At 40.8% G+C, this 21144-nt stretch overlaps 1 protein-coding gene across 3 annotated transcripts in view; it reads left to right on the plus strand.

Annotated features, from left to right (window-relative positions):
* lrrc7 (leucine rich repeat containing 7) overlaps window positions 1–21144 on the plus strand; it is a 617590-nt gene that overhangs the window by 65454 nt on the left and 530992 nt on the right. The window contains exon 1 of one of the 3 annotated variants that reach the window (XM_059647884.1): window positions 14966–15041. The exons of the other annotated variants lie outside the window; for them this stretch is intronic. The gene's annotated coding sequence lies outside the window, so the exon portion shown is untranslated. Of the gene's footprint in view, window positions 1–14965; window positions 15042–21144 lie in introns of those variants that run through there. 3 annotated transcript variants of the gene reach the window in all.

A 21144-nucleotide genomic window follows, 5' to 3' on the forward strand; every position in this document is an offset into this window, starting at 1 on the left:
ACAGTTTTTCTTTATTTTTATGATGACGATTCTTTTGCTTTCAGAGGTGTATTTTGTCCTTTTTTAAAATGGAGAAACATTGAGATAGGGGTACTGAGCTGTCTGCTCAAAGCCAATAAATTAAACAGGTTGTTAGACCTTGGGGTTTTTTAAAAGTTGGAACAATAAAAGCAATGGGTGGTGTCAAACTCCCACAGAACCAAGATTTTTAGGTTTAGCTTTCTGCAGTTGCTGGAGTCCTGAAACTGGATGTGGAAGCTCTTTTTCCTCTCTCTGTTACAGCTAAAAGCTGGAGTTCAGTTCTTGCTGCTAGAATGTCTCATGTGCAAATCTGTTTTACTGAATTTGCCTTTGCCAAATGTGTGTTTATGGGATGTTATATATTGAAACAGTTAAATTGTAGTAGTTAATATATATTAATTTTTCAAGTATTTTGATTGACTTACAGTTAAGTTATTTCTTCTTTTATTTTTATTTTGTCTGTATTTAATTGTAGTGTAAAAATAAAGTTTTTACCACCCCCAACCTTCAACTCATTTTCCTGTGCACTGACAATAAACTTGCCAGCTGCTCCTGTCTTTTTGAATTCCAGTGAAATTATTAGTGGCCAACAATGGGTTCCTCTCATACCTGGTCTGAGAGAGTGCCTAGCTTTGGCAATCTACCAAGAGCTAATGAGCTGGAGCATTACTTCTTGAGCCAACTGTGAAAATGTGGCAACGGTATACTCACCAACATGTGCTGCCAATTGTACTGTAGCTACAGTATCCATGGAAGTGTCAGTATCTGGATGGTGATGGGTGCAGGAAGCAGCCTTGCTGGTACTTCCCCTGGAGGGATTTGTGGCTTCTTCTTCAAAAGTGGAGAGGGAGGAAGACATGTCTGAAGGGGCTGCTGTCTTCATGATGGACATGATGAAGATGCAGATGGTGGCTGGAGGAGACGAGAAAGAATGCGTACAAAATAGGCTAGAGTACTGGGCATGTTGAGAATACATTCACAGTACTGGTAATGGAAGAGTATGCAGTATTTGACAATGTATCTGACTTGATTGCCAAGACATGGCGGTTTCAGTATCATAACATGAGCTGTCACAGTGCTCCCCAGCTAATGGAAAGATCCTGTCCGAGTAGGGCATGAGTGGACAAATGTCAAGGATTCTACCACTCATCTTGGTTCTTTCTTCCCTATTGTGGGCTGTTCTGTCCTAGAATGTGACAAAGGGAGGAACTGGATGAGTTGAAAATGGCTGACACAACTCTTAGTGCTGGTGCAGGTGGGGAAAAGTGGTGAGGTTTTCTGAATAAGATAACAAAGTGTGGGGCTGGATGAACACAGCAGGTCAAGCAGCATTGTAGCAGCACAAAAGCTGACGTTTCGGGCCTAGACCCTTTTCTGAACAAGTGAGTGGGAAGTGCAGATGGCATTCATGATTAGAAGTTGGGGGTGGGCAGCTTCATAGAATCCCTACAGCATGAAAGAAGGCCATTCAGTCCAACAAGTTCATACTGACCCTCCGAAGAGCATCCCACCCAGACCAACCCCCATACCCTATCCTTATGACCTTGCATTTCCCATGACTAATCCATATAGCCTGCACATTCCTGGATACAATGGGAAATTTAGCATGGCCAACCCTCCTAAACTGCACATCTCTAGACTGTGGGATGAAACTGGAGCACCAGCAGCATGGGATGCTGGGTACATTGGCCAAGTGAAAATCTGAAATCACAAAACCCACACACCAGACATAGTACAAACACAGCAACCAGGTGCTAATGACATTAGCATAGCGTAAAAGGCAACACTTACCCTGGACAGACATACCTGCAACAACTTATCCACTAAGGGCCCAGACAGAAAGGCACCGTGTCCTGCCACGCAGAGCAACTAACAGTAGCATGCCATTTCAAATGATTGACAGTGTTTCAAACTATTAACCATCTAATTGGCCAGAACTATAGAAAGTTCCAAAAAACCATCTAAAGGCAGAGAAACAAGGTTCACTTGCAGACCTCGCTCTTGGAATCTTCTGGAGGCCTTCTGAGGAGACCAGCATGGCAAGAGGCAGAGACCAACTGATTGTCCAGAGAAAGAGGAAAAAGACCGCTTTGCAGACCCAGAGAAAGTGCAACTGCATAAATCAACAAGAGAGTCAGGAAGTGTTGTAGCTCTAAGGGGCCAAATAGGATTAGAGACAGTATGTTTCGTATTAAATGTTATTCACTTTGTTCCTAATAAAGTTGGAACTGCTTTTCATTGGTAACAGTTTTGTGTTCATGTCGATTTGATCTAGTGTTGTCAGAAATCTGGGCAAATTCACTCATATCATTCTGGTCAGAGTTGTTTCTGTTGTTGTAGACAACATCAGTGGGCCACTGTGCCATACCAGATTTGTTGGCATGTGAGAGAGCAACTTGGGGAAGATGCTGCATACGTCTGTGGGAATGGCAGTCTAAAAAGCCTTGGTGTGAGGTGAGTACAGTAGCAGAATTGATGAGTGTGAGGAAGCAGAGAAAAGATGGTGACATTTACGTTTGCGCAGCCCAGAAGAACAGCATCAGCAAATAGTTTCACAGATGATGAGTGCACAGTAGTATGAGCTGCAGTGGACCCCGCCCCCCCGCCTCAACCGCCCAAAGAGGATCCCCCTCGTTCTCTCACACCACCCCACCAACCTCCGGATACAACGCATCATCCTCTGACACTTCCGCCATCTACAATCCGAACCCACCACCCAAGACATTTTTCCATCCCCACCCTTGTCTGCCTTCCAGAGAGACCACTCTCTCCGTGACTCCCTTGTTCGCTCCACACTGCCCTCCAACCCCACCACACCCAGCACCTTCCCCTGCAACCGCAGGAAGTGCTACACTTGCCCCCAACCTCCTCCCTCACCCCCATCCCAGGCCCCAAGATGACATTCCACATTAAGCAGAGGTTCACCTGCACATCTGCCAATGTGGTATACTGTATCCATTGTACTCGGTGTGGTTCCCTCTACATTGGGGAAATCAAGCGGAGTCTTGGGGACCGCTTTGCAGAACACCTCCGCTCGGTTCGCAATAAACAATTGCATCTCCCAGTCGCGAACCATTTTAACTCCCCTTCCCATTCTTCAGATGACATGTCCATCGTGGGCCTCCTGCAGTGCCACAATGATGCCACCTGAAGATTGCAGGAACAGCAACTCATATTCCGCTTGGGAACGCTGCAGCCCAATGGTATCAATGTGGACTTCACCAGCTTCAAAATCTCCCCTTCCCCCACCGCATCCCAAAACCAGCCCAGTTCGTTCCCCCCCCACACTGCATCACACAACCAGCCCAGCTCATCCCCTCCCTCCACTGCATCCCAAAACCAGCCCAGCCTGTCTCTGCCTCCCTAACCTGTTCTTCCTCTCACCCATCCCTTCCTCCGACCTCAAGCCGCACCTCCATTTCCTACCCACTAACCTCATCCCACCTCCTTGACCTGTCCGTCTTCCCTAGACTGACCTATCCCCTCCCTACCTCCCCACCTATACTCTCCTCTCCACCTATCTTCTTTTCTCTCCATCTTCGGTCTGCCTCCCCCTCTCTCCCTATTTATTCCAGAACCCTCACCCCATCCCCCTCTCTGATGAAGGGTCTAGGCCCGAAACATCAGCTTTTGTGCTCCTGAGATGCTGCTTGGCTTGCTGTGTTCATCCAGCTCCACACTTTGTTATCTAGTATGAGCTGCAGTACCTACATCATGAGATAAGCAGCAGAAACATGTGAGATATGAAAGCTCCGAGAAAAACCCTCCACAAACCTCCCCAAAACTGATACTCAGCCAATTTTTGATTAAATTCAGCCCATGCATCAAAAGTTGCAGACAAGTAAAGGGGGAACAAGACTACCACTGTCACAGTCACATTGTTTTGATACTGAGTCAGGGACAGAAAACCATTTTAAGGGATATGCTTTTGTTCCTCATGCATTGGTGCAGACTTGATAGGTCAAAGGGTCCCTTCTTCACTGTATAATTCTATGATTCAAACTTGGAGTTCTAGGAGAGATGGACTTGAACTTTAGCCATGACACATTCAAAGATCTTGTGGAGGATGCTAGAGGATGGAATAGGATGGTAGTTTGCAAGGATGCTGTTTTGTGAAGAGAAGGTGATGAAGGCAGATTTGAATATGAGAGGGACAACACTTGAGAAGAGTGAGAGTGGTTAACAATGTCGGCTAACATGGGAGCTAGGAAGGAAAGTTGGATGGCCAGTCGTTTATTCGGATAACGGCCCAGGGAGGAAATAAGTTTCACAGATAAGATGAGCTTGGAGACATCACAAGGAAAGATTGGAAGGAAAGTAATAAAGAAACCAAGTTCAGCCTAGTGCAGCAGGAGACTTGGTTTGATCCAGTGGGCTTGGGAAAGTGAAAGAACAGCAGATTAAATACAGGTAGTCTCAAATCTTGAAATCCTTGAATTTGTCATTTGGAGGTTAGCGAGAGAAAAACAGGGGAACAGTTGAATGAAACAGTTTGCAGGAGAGAATATAAAACTAGGAGCTGCCTTTTCTAGGAGCACCCTGAAATGAATAGTAAACAATTTCTGCAGATGAGAGCTGGACCTCTTAACAACAATATGTGATGCAGCTAGATCTAGTTGAATGGCTAATGCACATTTATGTCATATATAATTTAGTTTGTATTTCTTTTAAATAAAGGGAACAGGGATGAGAGAATGGCTGGAGTGGGACAGAATAATGGTTTTAATGGTGACAAACATTGGAGGTAGACATGAGAATATGGTTGAGCAGATCAGTAATTGTCAAACTGTCAAAAGGCAGCCTCTGTGGAAATTTGAGAATCTGATTGTAAATGAATGGAGGAAAGGTTTTTCCAGAGTAATAAAAAAGAAAACAGGAGGTGGGTGGGGTGGGTTGAAGATTTGGAGAATACAAGGCAATAATTAGTGATGCCTGTACCTATGCTTGAAACTACGAGCATCATGATTCTACATGAGATAGTATGTGCATGCAGGTGACCATGAATGTGGGTTGGGGAGTCCATATGGATGGTGAAATTAAAAATAAATAGGTGGCCGGAGTGAACTGAGGAGAGAGCAAATGTGACAAATTGAGATGGAGTTTAAACTCACTGAGGATGAGATTGAAGGAGGAAAACGGTTAAAATAGCTAATTGAAAAATAATTGGCTTGATAGTTGGAGCATGTGGAGAAAAGTGGGATTTTAAATAAAATGTGAGAGTAAATAGAACAATGTGACTAGCTCGAAGGTGAAGTGCCAGAGGAGTGGACCAAGGTGAGATTTCCCTGTTAAGAACAATACCATAACCATGACTCTGGATGAGGCACTAGATAAAGGGAATAACCATGTGGGGAGGTTTGATTTATGAGGAAGGCAATAAAAAAGCTTATTCTTAGACATGTCCTTTTAAATACTTTGTATATATATGGATTTGTCAACATTTTGTCATCACACTAGCCTTTGACCTCCAGTTTGCATTTATTATATTGCAGAAACTAATCTTCTTGCTGGATTTTATGGGTTGACAGATTATAAATTGCACCTTACTGATGAGAGATCCGCCTGCCCTGCCATATTACATTTGTGAGTGGGAAGCCTTAATTTGCTCGTAGTGCCCCCATCAGGAATGAAATCCCTCTCGAGAGATCAACCGTCCAATCTGAATGGTCAGATGCTGTGCAACCCAGCAGTGCTGGCAGTAAGGCGACTGCTAGGATTGCAGAGAGATATTTCCTGCTCTTGAGGTAAGTCTAGAGATTTTGAACAGGTCCAGCTGGGAGACCCCAGCAAGATAAGGGGGATACAGGGCAAGGATGAGATTAAAGAGGTTGAGGGATGGTTGTCCTTGATGGGCTCAGGGATCCTACAAAGGATGTACCCTGCTTTTTGCCCAGCAGCAGCCTGCACATTGCAAACTGTCAGGTTGCTCCCTTTGACATCACTTTCTCCAGCAGATTAAAAAATTACAACAGAGGTGGGTTGAAGCCTGTAAATGGCATTTAACTAATACTTAAAGTCTCAAAAGTTCAAAAGGTAGCTGGACTAATTGACGCCTTATCTACCCCATGTGATGGGTGGCAGACAGTTGATCAAGGATGGGCAGAAAGGCAGTGGAATTCCAAATTAGAGTCATATTCAATTCAAAACGTTAACTGATTTCTTCCCTCCACAGATGCCACCAAATCTGCTCAAGTTTTGCTGCACATTCTGTGTTTATTTAATATTTCCAGTAGTATTTTGCTTTGTCTATTTACAGAAAATGCAATTAACGTGAAACAAAACAAAACATGGATGAATTTTTATAGCAGTACCATTTTACAGTTTAACAGAACTAATTTTTGTGTAAGGCCAATGCAACAAGTTTTCTTCAATGCTCTCAAAGCCATCCTATTTCTCAAATCTTACAGATAATTTCACTTTAATAAAACTGATGGTCCATTGAACAAATGTTAAAATGGATTGTTATAAATTCATTTTTTTCTGGTATTACTGAATTCAATGGATATGTCTTCTAATTACCTCCTTTTAATATGTAATTTAAGTTTATTTCTGCCTTTCGTTTCTTAACATAGTTATAGAACTCAGGAGTATAAAGCTAAAACTCCCTTGTGAATTGGACAGGATGTGTGTAACTTAAACAAACATATTCCTTTAATCTTTTCAAACTGTAGACTGAATTAACATTAGTCAAAGAGTTTATTCATTTGATTCCTAAGCTGTTTAGTTCCAAAATAACTAAAAGATACAGAATGATTTGCAAGATGACAGTAACTTAGTATTATTAGTTCAATTTCTGTTTGCATGCACTTGTGACATTTTCACCTTTTGTGAAAAAGGTATGTGCTAGCTCATTTCAACAGGGTCTTTCACTTAATATGAAAACATTATTTTTCCCTCACTAGGAAAATGTTTCTCACTTGCAACTTGCTGTTGCTTGACTGATTTCCACAACTATTCTTCTGCCTTAGTAGCTTCAGTAGTCTGTGCTGACTCTTAAAAATCCAGTTGGGATCAAAGACATTTGTCAACATTATGGGTTCAAAATAAACTAATGTCAGCAGAGGAGAACTACTGGAAAAACGTAAGGGACAAAATCTTACAAATCCTCAGGACTAATGGCTGCCATCTCAGGGTTCCAAAAGAGTTTCTTTAATTGTATCACTGCCTTCTTCCCTGATTCCTATACCCACTTTGTCCCTCTCACTAATGAACACTGACACTCAGTATTCATTGAGAACCCTACAAGTGTTCTCCAACTCCACGCACACATTACTACTTCGGTCTTTAATAAGTCCTACTCTTTCGATAGTTATCTTTTTATCCTTAACATACTTGCAAAAAGGCTTAGGATTTTTCTTTATTTCACCTGCACTATCATTTCAAGCTCCTCTTTTCCTCTCCGCCAAAATTTTCTTTTTACATTCTACTTGGACTTCTACAATTAGTTTTGTTATGGTCTTGCATGGGAGTGTGATAGAGGTGAGAGACCATGGGATCCAAGGAAACGTGGCTAAATGGTTCCAGAATTGGCTGAGTGGCAGAAAGCAGAGGGTAATAGTTGAGGGCTATTTTTGTGATTGGAAGCCCATGCCCAGTTGGACTCTGTGGGCATTAATGTTGGCGTCTTCACCAGTTGCTGATACCTATTGTACTGAACCAACAGTTAAAAGTCAAGAGACTTTATCATTTTTAAACTTGTTCTGTGCCTTTTGTAAGGAAAGGAAAAGTACCTGAAGAAAAGAGATTGAAGAACAACAAGTTGTGGCAAGCGAAAGCTCTTAGTGAAACTAATGGCTTCTGCCATGTGTTTTGTATGTGTGTTGGTGGAACTTTACAGGGAGATTTCAAGACAGGAGAGCACATTTTTAAGGTGAGAGAGCTTTAAAAAAGATGTGAGGGGCAAAGTTTTGTTTTACAAGGAGTGGTTCACGTGTGGAATGAACTTCCAGAGGAAATAGTGGGCGTGGGTGCAATTACAGCATTTTTAAAGACATTTGAATAAGTCCCTGAGTAGGAAAGGTTGGACGGATATGGGCCAGGAGCAGGCAGATGGGATTGGTTTAGTTCAGGATTATATTTGGCATGGACTGGTTGGACCAAATGGTCAGCTTCCATGCTGTATGACTCTATGATTCAGTGACTCTAAGTAAGAACTAATAAAAGATAAATGCAAATGAATGAAGAAAACATTCTTCTTCCGTATTGATGAAAAATTTGAAACTCAACATACACAAGTTCTGTGGGTCAACAGCAGTAGCAACTTCTTATTCCACCCACAATCATAACCCTGTGGCCCAACACGTTCCTCAGTCTGACATTAGCATCCAGTTAAGGGAGCAGTACTACTTTAATTAGTGTAGAAATGATGGTGACGCCCAGCACATTGGTATAAAGCAAAAGGTTCAAGTGTATGAACCTATCTTTAGTCAAAGGTGCGAAGTAGATAATTTATCTCCGCTATCTCTGGAGGTACCCGCTCAGCAGTCTTCAATCAATTTGGTTCACTCCATGTGACGTCAAGAAAGGACTGGATGCACTCTGTGCAGCAAATTTTATGAGGAGGTTAGAATTTCAACTAGTAATGTTATTTGTTAATAATTCATAGTTGTTTACCTGTAGCTATAACCTATCTACTTGTAATAAATAGTAATTTTTGATAACTACAGAAGCATGATCCATACTTTCTGTTACCCTGGGTCTACAAAGACAGATAAATTGGGGAGCTTGCTGATCTTCATAAAATCTTTGACTTTTGTGATGATTCAGAGAATAGTGAAGCAACAATACACAATCAAGTATTAATTTCCGGGACACCATAGTATTTAAATTTCCATTAGACAACTGGTATACATTAACAGCAAAAGAACTTCTACATAAAAAAGCTATCATCCTAAATGAACATTCTGCAAACTGGTGGAAGTCACAGCTAATCGCATAAGTACAGCAAAAGGTTGGGGCCTGACATCATCCAGTTGTAGTGCTGAATATCTATGAAGATCAGAAATAGCTGCATGTCTAGCCAAGCCACCTCTTAAATTTACAACACTGGCATGTGTTTATCAAAGTGGGAAATTGAAAAGCTATGTCCTGTCCACAAAACAACAGACTTAATCTGCCATTCTAATGTCTGAACATACTACTCCTCCTTGTTACAAAAGTAAATCGAACAAGTCATCGAAGGGGAGGCCATGACCTCTGTGTATTGTTACTGGATTGTTAAGCCAGAAACCCAGGTACATGTTTGAATCCTGTCATGGCAGATGGTGGAATATAAAGTCTGTAAAAATCTGGAATTAAGAGTCTGAGAGTGACTACAAAACTACTGCCAACAGTCAGAAAAAAACCCCCATCTGGTTCATTAGTATTCTTTAGGAAATAAAACTGCCAAGGTCTAGATTATATGTGACTCCAGCCCCCAGTAATGTGGTTGACTCCTAACTACTCTCTGGGATGGACGATAAATGTTGGCCTAGCCAGCGATGCCCTCATCCCCTGAGTGAATGGAAAAAAAACGCTATCTAGCTGCATCTGATTAGCAATATTTAGTTTTGGTTCTATCAGGACCACTCACTACAGACTTCATTACAACCTTGGCTCAAAGTAGAGAACTGAATTCGAGGGGTGAGTTGTGAATGATTATTCTTGGCACCATTTAACTGAATAGATCATCAAAGAACCTTACCAAAAATGAAAAATTAAAGGGAATTATGGAAAACTCTACAATTGTTGGAATCACACTTAGCACTAAGAAAGATGGTCATGGTTGTTAGAGGTAGTTTTCATCTCTAACATCACTGCAGGAGTTCCTCAGAGTAGTCTTCAAGGCTGAACAATCATCAGCTTCTTCAATGACCTTTCCTCCAACAGAACTCAGACTGCTGACTGCACAATTTTCATTCCATTTGGTATCCTCAATTAATAAAGCTATTCATTTCCATGTGCATGTGCAGCATACCTGACCTTTTTGTAAACGGCAAGTAACATTTGTGTCACACAGGTGCCAAACACTGAGCATTCCAACAGGAGGGTACCTGACCACTTAACACTGCAAAAGCAGGTTAACAATAGACTATTCTCGGTAAATGAGTCACCTCCTGACTCTTCAATGCCTTTCCTCCCAACTCTAAGCACATTCATATGTTTGATGGAATACTGAAGTATTCATCCAGACAAGTGTTCAGCATCATTCAGTATAAAGATTGTAGATCGACATTCCACCCAACACCCTAAAAATTTAGTGCCTTCTCTACCAGTGCGCCACAGCTGCAACATGTGCCCTTTAGAAGATGCACCGCAATAGCTTCCCATGGCTTTTCAAAAGCATCTTTCAAACCTGCAATCTATGTCAACCCAACAGGATAAATGCACAGAAAACCATGACTTCCACGTTTCTTTCAAGTTGCACCTGATCTTGAATTGGAAATATAAAGCTGTTCCTTCTTCATTATTAGGGCAATCTTGGAAATTTCTTTCTGACATGACTCTGGGTTTAGGGTTTATCTCTTTAACAGAGAACAACTATTCAAGAAGACAGCTTTGCATCAAGGGTGATTAGGAATGGACAATAAATAACAGCCTTGCCAGGGATGCCCACATTCAATGAATATAAAACCATATGTAAAGGGCTGCTGTTTTGAGTATTGAAATCAAAGGAATTATTTGAGAAGTAACTGGAATATCTTTCTAAATGATTCATTGAACTAAGACTGGATGAATTGCCTTCATCTTCTGTGATCATGCAATGGCTAAGTCCGGAAGATACTTCAGAATATTCCAAGATAGACAAAACAAGCAAACATGGGCTAAACCTGACGAAACAGAAATTGAGGTCAAAAATCAAACGTTAATATTTGGACCAATTTACAGTGTGGTTATAACAGCAAAAAAGCTCAGACTAATTTATAAGACAAATAATGTGATAGTGGAAAGGATATTTTTCTTTGTTCCAGCTGGATGTGGTAAGACAGGGTCCAAAAGTTGTAGCTATTTTGTGACCTTATGAATTCTTATGTTTAAAGTTGAGCATTCTGATACTTGAACCATGCACTACACCATATAGCTATGCACACTTGATGGACTCAGGTTTGACATATGGTTTCCATTGGGTGTTCCAATCTTCATCATAATGATGAGCATATTTTTACAACTGGCCCCTGTAAAACTGAGTTATAAAAATGATAACACTGTCATCTCCTGGTGTATGGCCACCAAAACAAAAGATGCTATAGAGCGTAGGAAATTATAAGACCATAAGACATAGAAGTGGCAATAAGGCCATTCGGCCTATCGAGTCCACACCGCCATTTAATCATGGCTGATGGGCATTCCAACTCCACTTCCCTGCACTCTCTCCATAGCCCTTATTTCCTTGTGAGATCAAGAATTTATTAACCTCTGCCTTGAAGACAGTTAACGTCCCAGCCTCCACTGCACTCGGTGGCAATGAATTCCACAGGCCCACCACTCTCCAGCTGAAGAAGTGTCTCCTCATTTCCAGTTTAAATTTACCCCCTCTAATTCTAAGGCTGTGTCCACGGCTCCTAGTCTCCCCGCCTAACAGAAACAACTTCCCAGCGTCCACCCTTTCTAAGCCATACGTTATGTTGTAAGTTTCTATTAGATCTCGCCTCAACCTTCTAAACTCTAATGAATACAATCCTAGGATCCTCAGCCGTTCATCGTATGTTAAACCTACCATTCCAGGGATCAATAGTGTGGATCTCAGTTGGACACGCTCCAGTGCCAGTATGTCCTTCCTAAGGTGTGGGGCCCAAAATTGGACACAGTATTCTAAATGGGGGCTAACTAGAGCTTTATAAAGTCTCAGATATTCCAACCCTCTTGAGATAAATGACAACAGTACATTTGCTTTCTTAATCACGGATGCTACCTGAAAGTTAACCTTTAGAGAATCCTGGACCAACACTCCCAGATCCCTTTGTACTTCTGCTTTATGAATTTTCTCATTGTTTAGAAAATAGTCCATGCCTGTATTCTTTTTTCCAAAGTGCAAAACCTCACATTTGCTCACGTTGAATTTCATCAGCAATTTCCTAGACCACTCTCCTAAACTGTCTAAATCTTTCTGCAGCCTCCCCACCTCCTCAGTACTACCTGCCTGTCCACCTATCTTCGTGTCATCAGCAAACTTCGCAAAATGCCCCCAGTCCCTTCATCCAGATCATTAATATATAAAGTGAATAGCTACAGCCCCAACACTGAACCCTGCGGGACACCACTTGTCACCGGGTGCCATTCCGAAAAAGAGCCTTTTATCCCAACTCTCTGCCTTCTGTCAGACAGCCTATCCTCAATCCAAGCCAGTAGCTCACCTCGAACACCATGGGCCCTCACCTTACTCAGCAGCCTCCCGTGAGGCATCGTATCAAAGGCCTTTTGGAAGTCTAGATAGATAACATCTACTAGGTTTCCCTGGTCTAACCTACTTGCTACCTCTTCAAAGAATTCAAACAGGTTTGTCAGGCACGACCTCTCCTTACTAAATCCATGCTGACTTGTTCTAATCTGACCTACATTTCCAAGAATTTAGAAGTCTCATCCTGAACAGTGGATTCTATAATTTACCAACAACCGAGGTTAGGCTAATCGGCCTATAATTTTCTATCTTTTGTCTTGATCCTTTCTTAAACAAGGGGTTTACAACAGTGATTTTCCACTCATCTGGGACTTTCCCAGACTCCAGTGACTTTTGAAAGATCATAACCAAAACCTCCACTATTTCCTCAGCTACCTCCCTCAGAACTCTAGGATGTAGTCCATCGGGGCCAGGAGATTGATCAATTTTTAGACCGTTTAGCTTTTCTAACACTTTCTCTTTTGTAATTCCTACCATACTCATTCCCCCCCGACTCTCCTTAATTGTTGGGATATTACTCATGTCTTCCACTGTGAAGACTGACGCAAAGCACTTATTAAATTCTTCAGCTATTTCCTTATCTCCCATCGCTAGCCTTCCAGCATCAATTTGGAGCGGCCCCATGTCTACTTTTGCCTCTTGTTTGTTTCTTATGTATTGAAAGAAACTTTTACTATCATTTCTAATATTACTATATTAATATTGAGTGGTGAAAGATATAGGACAGATGTCAGAGGTAGTTTCTTTACTCAGAGAGTAGTAAGGGAATGGAACACTTTGCCTGCAACGGTAGTAGATTCGCCAACTTTAGGTACATTTAAGTCGTCATTGGACAAGCATATGGACGTACATGGAATAGTGTAGGTTAGATGGGCTTGAGACCGGTATGACAGGTCGGCACAACATCGAGGGCCGAAGGGCCTGTACTGTGCTGTAATGTTCTATATTCTACTGGCTAGCCTACCTTCATATTTGATCCTCTCCTTCCTTATTTCTCTCTTTGTTACCCTCTGTTTGTTTTTGTAGCCTTCCCAATCTTCTTATTTCCCAGTGCTCTTGGCCACTTTATAGGCTGTCTCTTTTTCTTTGATACATTTCCTGACATCCTTTGTCAGCCATGGCTGTCTAATTCCACCCACCCTGCCCCCACCGGATAATCTTTCTCTTCTTTGGGATGAACCTCTGTACTGTGTCCTCAATTACACCCAGAAATACCTGCCGTTGTTGCTCTACTGTCTTCCCCGCTAGGCTCTGCTTCTAGTCAATTTTCATCTGTTCCTCTCTCATGCCCCTGTAATTACCTTTATTTAACTGTAACACCATTACATCTGATTTTGCCTTCTCTCTTTCAAACTGCAGACTGAACTCTACCATATTATGATTGCTGCCTCCTAAGTGTTCCCTTACTTTAAGATCTTTTATAAAGTCTCGCTCATTACATAGCACTAAGTCCAGAATAGCCTTCTCCCTTGTGGGCTCCGTCATAAGCTGTTCCAAAAAGCCATCTTGTAAACATCGCATGAATTCCCTTTCTTTGGATCCTCCGGCAACATTATTTACCCAGCCCACCTGCATATTGAAATCCCCCATGATCACCGTGACCTTGCCTTTCTGACATGCCGTATCTATTTCTCTGGTGCATCTTGCGCCCCTGGTCCTGATCACCGTTGGGAGGTCTGTACATAACACCCATTATGGTTTTTTTGCCTTTGTGGTTTCTCAACTCCACCCACACAGATTCCACATCCTCTGACCCTATGTCATTCAGTGCCGTAGATTTAATTTCATTCTTAACTAACAAGGCAACCCCGCCCCCTCTGCCCACCTCCCTGTCTTTTTGATACACTGTAAGTCCTTGGATGTTTAACTGCCAGCCCTGAACTCCCTGCAACCATGTCTCTGTGATGCCTACCACATCATAATCATTCAAGTGGATTTGTGCTGTTAATTCATCTACTTTGTTACGAATACTACAAACATTTAGGTAAAGTGCCTTAATGCTAACTTTCTTATCATTATTTTGGATATTGGAAATCGTAAGTTGTCCTAAGTTATCCTTCCTTTTTGCTGTATTCCTAGTCTGCCTCGAGCTTAAACCCACCTGTACACATGCTATCCTGCTGCATATCTTGAGTAAGCAAATAAATTAAGTAAGTAAATAGTGAAGTTTTCACATTTCCAGAAGAGCATAGGGGTACCGTCTCATTATAGATAGAGAGAAACATTTGGTGATGGTTTAACTCAAAAGCCACCATACCTCAGATGAGGTGAGACGTTGAGAAGGAGAGCGCTTCATGATAACCTTAGCCAGTGCTGAAATTGAACCTGTAGTGTTCGTATCGCTCTGAATCACAAACCAGCCATCCATCCAGTTAACTGAGCCAAACAGTTCCAACCCATCCCCCAACAATTATCATTACACAATTCTCTGTATAAATTGCATTTATTTTTGAAAATTCTTTACTCATGAAATGTGGTAGCAGTCATAAGAAGTTGCAATGCTGTAACTGCATGTATTTTCAATAAGGATAGCAGATCTGCTGTAGGCTCCAAAGCTAGGGGGAGCTACTGAACAGTATTTCCTGCTGTCAGTGACACCCTGCATACTGGACTAAAAGGGGGGAAAAAAAACTGCTGCAGAACAGTAAGTCGTCTTTTATCTGAATAGAAATTGTATAATGAAGAGTTTCCCTTGAAACTACTAAAATCGAAGGAGACCAGCATGCAGATTTTAAATGACTGTAAATTGATCTTCTTCTCCTAGGTACAAGAATGAAAACCAGCCTGGACTCATGTTCCAGTGCTGTAGCATCATCTGATGGTTTTGTTGTTGCTGTAAAGTCATCTTTGTGATGCTGCATTTCAGTATTGTTTTACAATCTTTAAATATACCATAAAAGCTAATGGATATTACAGATAAAGGTTTCTCTGTGAATTAATATGTTATTCATATTACTGAGAGTACCTGTGGTCAGTGGGACTTGAAATGAAGTTTATATATAATGTGGAGAGGATTGATGCAAGCATTCATAGCATGCAGGAGAGAGAGAGGTAGCACCATGTGATGAGAAATTCAGACGCGATTGACAATGTTGTATATGTTTCTTCATGTAATTGTTCTTCATGTATTTGGTTATTTTCCCAGTATGCAGGCAAACTATATTTAAGCCTGTAGCTAATAAAAATAACGCAAAATTTTAAATTATTGGGTGAAAAAATGTCATTAATGTTCATTTATTTTAAGGAATGAAATGTTTTATTTGAGGGTATTGTCAAGAATACTTAGATTGTATTTATGGAACCCGAATGGCTGCATTGCAGGGAAGTAGGGGCTAACAGATCCCTCACTGCCTTTCATGTTGATAGAGATTCTTGTTTCCATGCCAACATACTGTAAGTGGAGAAGCATACAGTGCTGCAGTTTAATCTTTGTAAGAGGAAACTGTCATCAGCAAGTATCTTTATATTCATTATTTGTAGGAAAATGCTAACTCAATTGTTATGTATGTTGCCAGATTTATTTTCTTCCTGCAACCCCTCTCCCCACTTTGAACTTTATTGCCATTTCTTGAGTCCTGACCCATGCTGGAGAATGGTTCTGTGGGTACTATCCTCTCTGTTAGCTTACCAAACAATTAATTTCCATATGGGATCAGGGCAGAGAGTGTCTGTAGTCTATTTAAGTTTTGGGAAGGCATCAGAATGGAATCAAATCTTGACTTCAAGTGCTGTCTAAGTATAAAGACAGGATGTATTGCTGGACATTTACCCCATTCCCCATTCATAACTCACTTTAGCCAGTTAAGAATGAATTTTTAAAAGCATTTACAATATGGATGTCTGGGGGTGGGGCGGGAGGAACAGGTCAAACATTTATTCACATTGGTGGATGCTCTTGACAGGAGACCCAGGCTGAATTTTTCAGCTATGGCAGCTCAAATACTGAATGATTTCTTCTCATGTTGCTGAAAAGTGAATTCCAGGACTTTGATTATGTGACCATGAAGAAATGGTGATATATGCTCAATTATTGATAGTTTGCAACTTTAAGGGCAGTTAACCTGGAAGTGAGATGAGTGCCTTAAGTGCATCCAGTCTAATGCCCACAAGTCCATATGATATCACAGTTCAGGATCTCTAAGGAGTAAGACATAATATCTGCTCCTCCTCAAAGTGCCTGGAACAGTGCCTAGCAATCAATATAAACTTTTAATAGTTGCTATCATGCAATAAATTATATCTTATTAACTACAAGGAACTCTTCTAGTTAGAACAGGAGATGTTTTTTCTCTGACATACTAGACCTAACAGGTTCTGTAGTTTAATTTGAGGCAACCTTCATCGTGAGCAATACCATACATAACTAACCTATGACAAAAATTATGAACGGGGAATGTAAACCTGACACCAGGTCACAAGCTTGTCTTAAATGCACACTGTCATTGGTGGTGCATATGTAACTATTAATAAAGTTCATGATAACACTTATGAACACTTATAGCATAAATCAAAAGGAAGGCTTTACAATCCAACAAAACATAAGTGATGAACACACAAATAGAATAATGCTCATGGCTGCAAGTTGTATCCGGAGCAATCATGATTCCCTTATCATGCAAGCATTGTTTTAAGAAGGAAGCAAACTTGATACATGCTCTAGGAATATGGAAAATCACACAAGTCCACTACCTTAAATCAGAAGATGAAAGAAGTATAGTGAGTAACATTCTTCTTTCCTGAAATCTAGTTGACCAAATTTCACCCAAATACGATCTGTTACCATACCATTTGTATCTACTCATGACAAGGTTTACTGAGTTGCTCAAAGCTTACTGAATTGACAGGATGCAAGCTGGTGTCACATCACTTTGGCACAATTGTATTGTCAGTTCATTTTGTTGATACTTCCAGTCAACATTTTCAGAGGTGTTATTAAACATCTCTGGAACAGGCAAGAATTAAACCCTGATTCAGAGGTAGGAACTTTACTGCTGTGTCACATGAGCCCTTCCATCTATCTTATGCACCTAGGAACTACAACTTCTAAATACAAATGGAGGGCTTTTCAGGCATCCCTCATCCTGATCTGGGCTGTTTCTCTCAGCCCTCTGAGGAAAAGGGCTAATCAGTTTTAAAACAAATAGCTTTTCTGAGCATCCAGGCCACTGTCAAGGTTTAGATCCCACTTGTGTGTCCTCAACTCATTTGGCCATTGAGCCTTCACAGATCTACTTGATCTAAATGAGTTTAAGAGAGGAAACAACTGACAGAAGTACTTCTTTGGCTCTTTTGCTTTACTGTCATGGGCTTCATAAGGGGAAGGGAGGAAGTATGTCCCTGATCAGGTAACTAGGAATCTCTGAGAAGTAGTGTGAATCTGAGAGAATAAAATTTATTTTTTGTTCAGGCTCTGTCTGTCTGCTACTGGTATTATATTGAAAGAATTTCAAGATTAGAATTATAAATCAAAATAGTTTATTTTCACAGAAGTTTTATCAAACAGATCTTGTAGCATTTTATGGTGCAGCCCCAAGAAGAACAAGAAACTAAGTTTATTTGCATAATTTTCTTAGTTTGGGAGGGAAACGTTCAGCCAGGTAACCAGAAAAGTCTGTCTGACCCTTAGGAAGGGAAAGAAGAGGAGAGATTATGATGGAAGCATATATCACCGGTTGAAAAAAACTTTCCTATAAAAGCTGCAAATGAACATGTGAAAGTAAACAGGAGAAAGTTTGGTGGTAGTATTCCATTATAGGAAGCGTGTGACTCATCAAGTGGCAATTTAGCTCATTTTGCTAGTTAATGAATTCTCCTAGTAACTACTGCTGTTATTTTAGCCTTAGTTGCAACTTGTTGCATTTGACCCCTACATACCTCTTCTTCAGGCCTCAGAATGGGATGGATTGGTGCAATTATTTTTCTGATTTGCAAGCAATAGCAATTTATTTTGAGTGGTTGCCCAAACTAAGAATTGAATTCCTCACCTGCCCCTCTTCCTGACTTACCAAATGCCCTTTTTGGTGATAGACCAATCAATATGAGGATCCTTGAGGCCACTAGGGAATGTGAACTTCGCAACTGCAAAATAATATCTGGCACAAAAATTGGAAGAGATGTTTTTGTAAAACAAAAATGAAATGAATTTTATTTGATTACCAATGGATGTGAATATGAGGTAGGTATTTATACTGCAACAACATGTATAATCAGCTCAGAGATCAGAGGAAACACTTATAATTTGGAAAGGAATATTGAATTCATAGGAATTTAAATACAATTAATTAATTCTGTTTTCCTGCCCTCCCACTGCCAGCTTGCCCTCCCACATTATAGTTTCTTCCTGCTTGCTTTACAGTTGCTAAGATACTGACATAGAAACTACTATAAAACACTTGTGAATTTGTAGCATTTTGTTCTGTTTGTCTGTTGCTTCGACTTTCCTGTCCATATCTTAAAATGAGAGAAGGTAATTTGGAGAAATTTCTGCCTGAAAAGGGCAGATATTCCAGTCAGATTTTTGTTCACAACAGGCAGATTTCATCTCGAGGGCTAAGCTTACACATTGGGGTATGGAGAAGAACTATAATGAGAATTGCAAAGCTTTTTGGAAGCTAAAATAAAAGCTGCCAATGTAGAAAATTGATGAAGGAAAGTAAAGCTGAGATGAGGTGAAACTATTATTAGGCAATCTTTTACTTTTACAGCACTTGTTGTTGGCTCTATTGTCTTTGGTTTTGTATTCTTAGAATCATATCATGCAAAAGAGGCCCTTTGGCCAAAACTGATAAAACTACTCTAAATCTGCACTAGTTCCACTTGCAGCACTTATCGGTATGACAGGTCGGCACAACATCGAGGGCCAAAGGGCCTGTACTGTGCTGTAATGTTCTATGTTCATTGTCTTGAACGTTATTCCATTTCAAGCAGTCATCCAAGTGTTTCTTGAAAGTCATGAATCTTCAAGACAGTGCCTTCCAGGTTCTCATCAAACTTTAGGTGAAAAAAAAATTCAATCCCCTCTAAGCGTCCTGCCTTTTACCTTAAAATTACGTACTCTTATTGTTGACCCTTCAACTCAGGGAAACAGCTGTTTGCTATCCTTTCTGTCATGCCCTTTACAATCTTTATAGATCTTAATCAGGTCCCTCTCAGCCTTCTCTGCTTTGAACAACCCATGCTTATCCAGCTTTTATGTACAGCTAAACTGCTCTATGCCAAGCACTATCCTGGTGTATCTCCTCTCCACCCACTTAACTACAGTCACATCCCTCCTAAAGTGTAATGACCAGAAATGCAAACACTACTGAAATTATGACCTAACCAAAGATTTGTACAGCTCTGAAATAGCCTCCCTGCTCTTATATCTATGCTTCAAATGATAAGTAGGCATACTAGACACTTGCTCTTAACTACGCTTTAACCTGTCCTTCTGCTTTTGGGGAATTTTGGACAAGCACCCCAAGATATCTCTGTTCCTCTGAGCTTCCTAGTGTCCTCCTTTCATTGAGTTCTCCCTTGTCTTATTCTTTCTTACAAAGTGCATCACCTCACATTTATCAGGCTAAATTCCATCTGTCATGAATCTGCCATCTGACCTATCAGCCAATATCCTCCTATGACCAAAAGTCTTCCTCACCCCTGTCAACCACCTGGCCAGTGTTTATGCCACTTGAAAACTTATTTATCACTCCTCTGTGTTTTCTTCTACATTGTTTACATGTCATAAACAACAGAGACCTAGCACTGATCCCTGTGGCACATCCCTGGACCCTGGGCTTCAGTTATACAAACAGCCTTTTACCACCCCTATCTGCCTTTTTCCACAAAACCAAACCTGGATCCAACTTGCCAAGTTACCCTGGATCATTTTTTAAAATCTTCTTTATGAGTTTCTCATGTGAGCCCTCATTGAGCTGTCTACACGTTTAACACCCTATCTTGTTCTCTGGCTCCATGCACAGGTCATCCCCTTGGTTCCTAATGGACTCTACTTTTTGCCTGGTTATCTTCTTCCCCTTGATATACTAAGAGAGATCTTGGGATTCTCCCCAATTTTATGCCCAATTTTTTTTTCACACTTCCTCTTTGTTCTTCCAATTGCTTGCTTAAGTTCCCCTTTCACCATCTGTACTCCACAGGGCCTCCACTGATTTTGCTCCCTTTACACCTGCTGAAGATCTCCCTTTTTCTTCCTATCAGCCCTGAATATTCCTCGAAGTCCACGGTTCTCTGGACTTGTTGCTCCTACATTTCCCCTAAAGGGAACATGCTGGGCTTGTGAGTTTGCATAATTCCATTTTGAATATCACCCCACTATTTTGCTTTAGATTTAACCAGAAAAAGCTTCGTAGTTCCTACATGGGTGAAAAATTGTTTGGATTATATTGTTATGACTGTGTGCAAATTATATGATTTAGCTCTGAGGTTTAATTTCATCAAGATTTGCATTTACACATAAGCATGTGATTGGGAGCTTGCTCCACCATTCAATAAGATCATAGCTTATCTGATTACTAGATTAGGTGGGAATGTGAAGTGATATTTCACCTTCATTGCCCTAAAAATATTCAAGGACTCTGCTTCCGTCACCTTTCTTGAAACAGCATTCAAAATGTTTCCGTCCTCTGAGGAGAAAAAAAGTTCTCATGTCTGTTTTAAGTAAGCAACCTTTGGATTTTGAACTGAGCTTTTGTTCCAGATTCTCGGGCAAGAGAAGACATCCATTTCACAATAGACCTATTAAGATT

The sequence above is a fragment of the Stegostoma tigrinum genome, chromosome 8 (assembly GCF_030684315.1).
Source record: "Stegostoma tigrinum isolate sSteTig4 chromosome 8, sSteTig4.hap1, whole genome shotgun sequence".
NCBI lineage: Eukaryota > Metazoa > Chordata > Chondrichthyes > Orectolobiformes > Stegostomatidae > Stegostoma > Stegostoma tigrinum.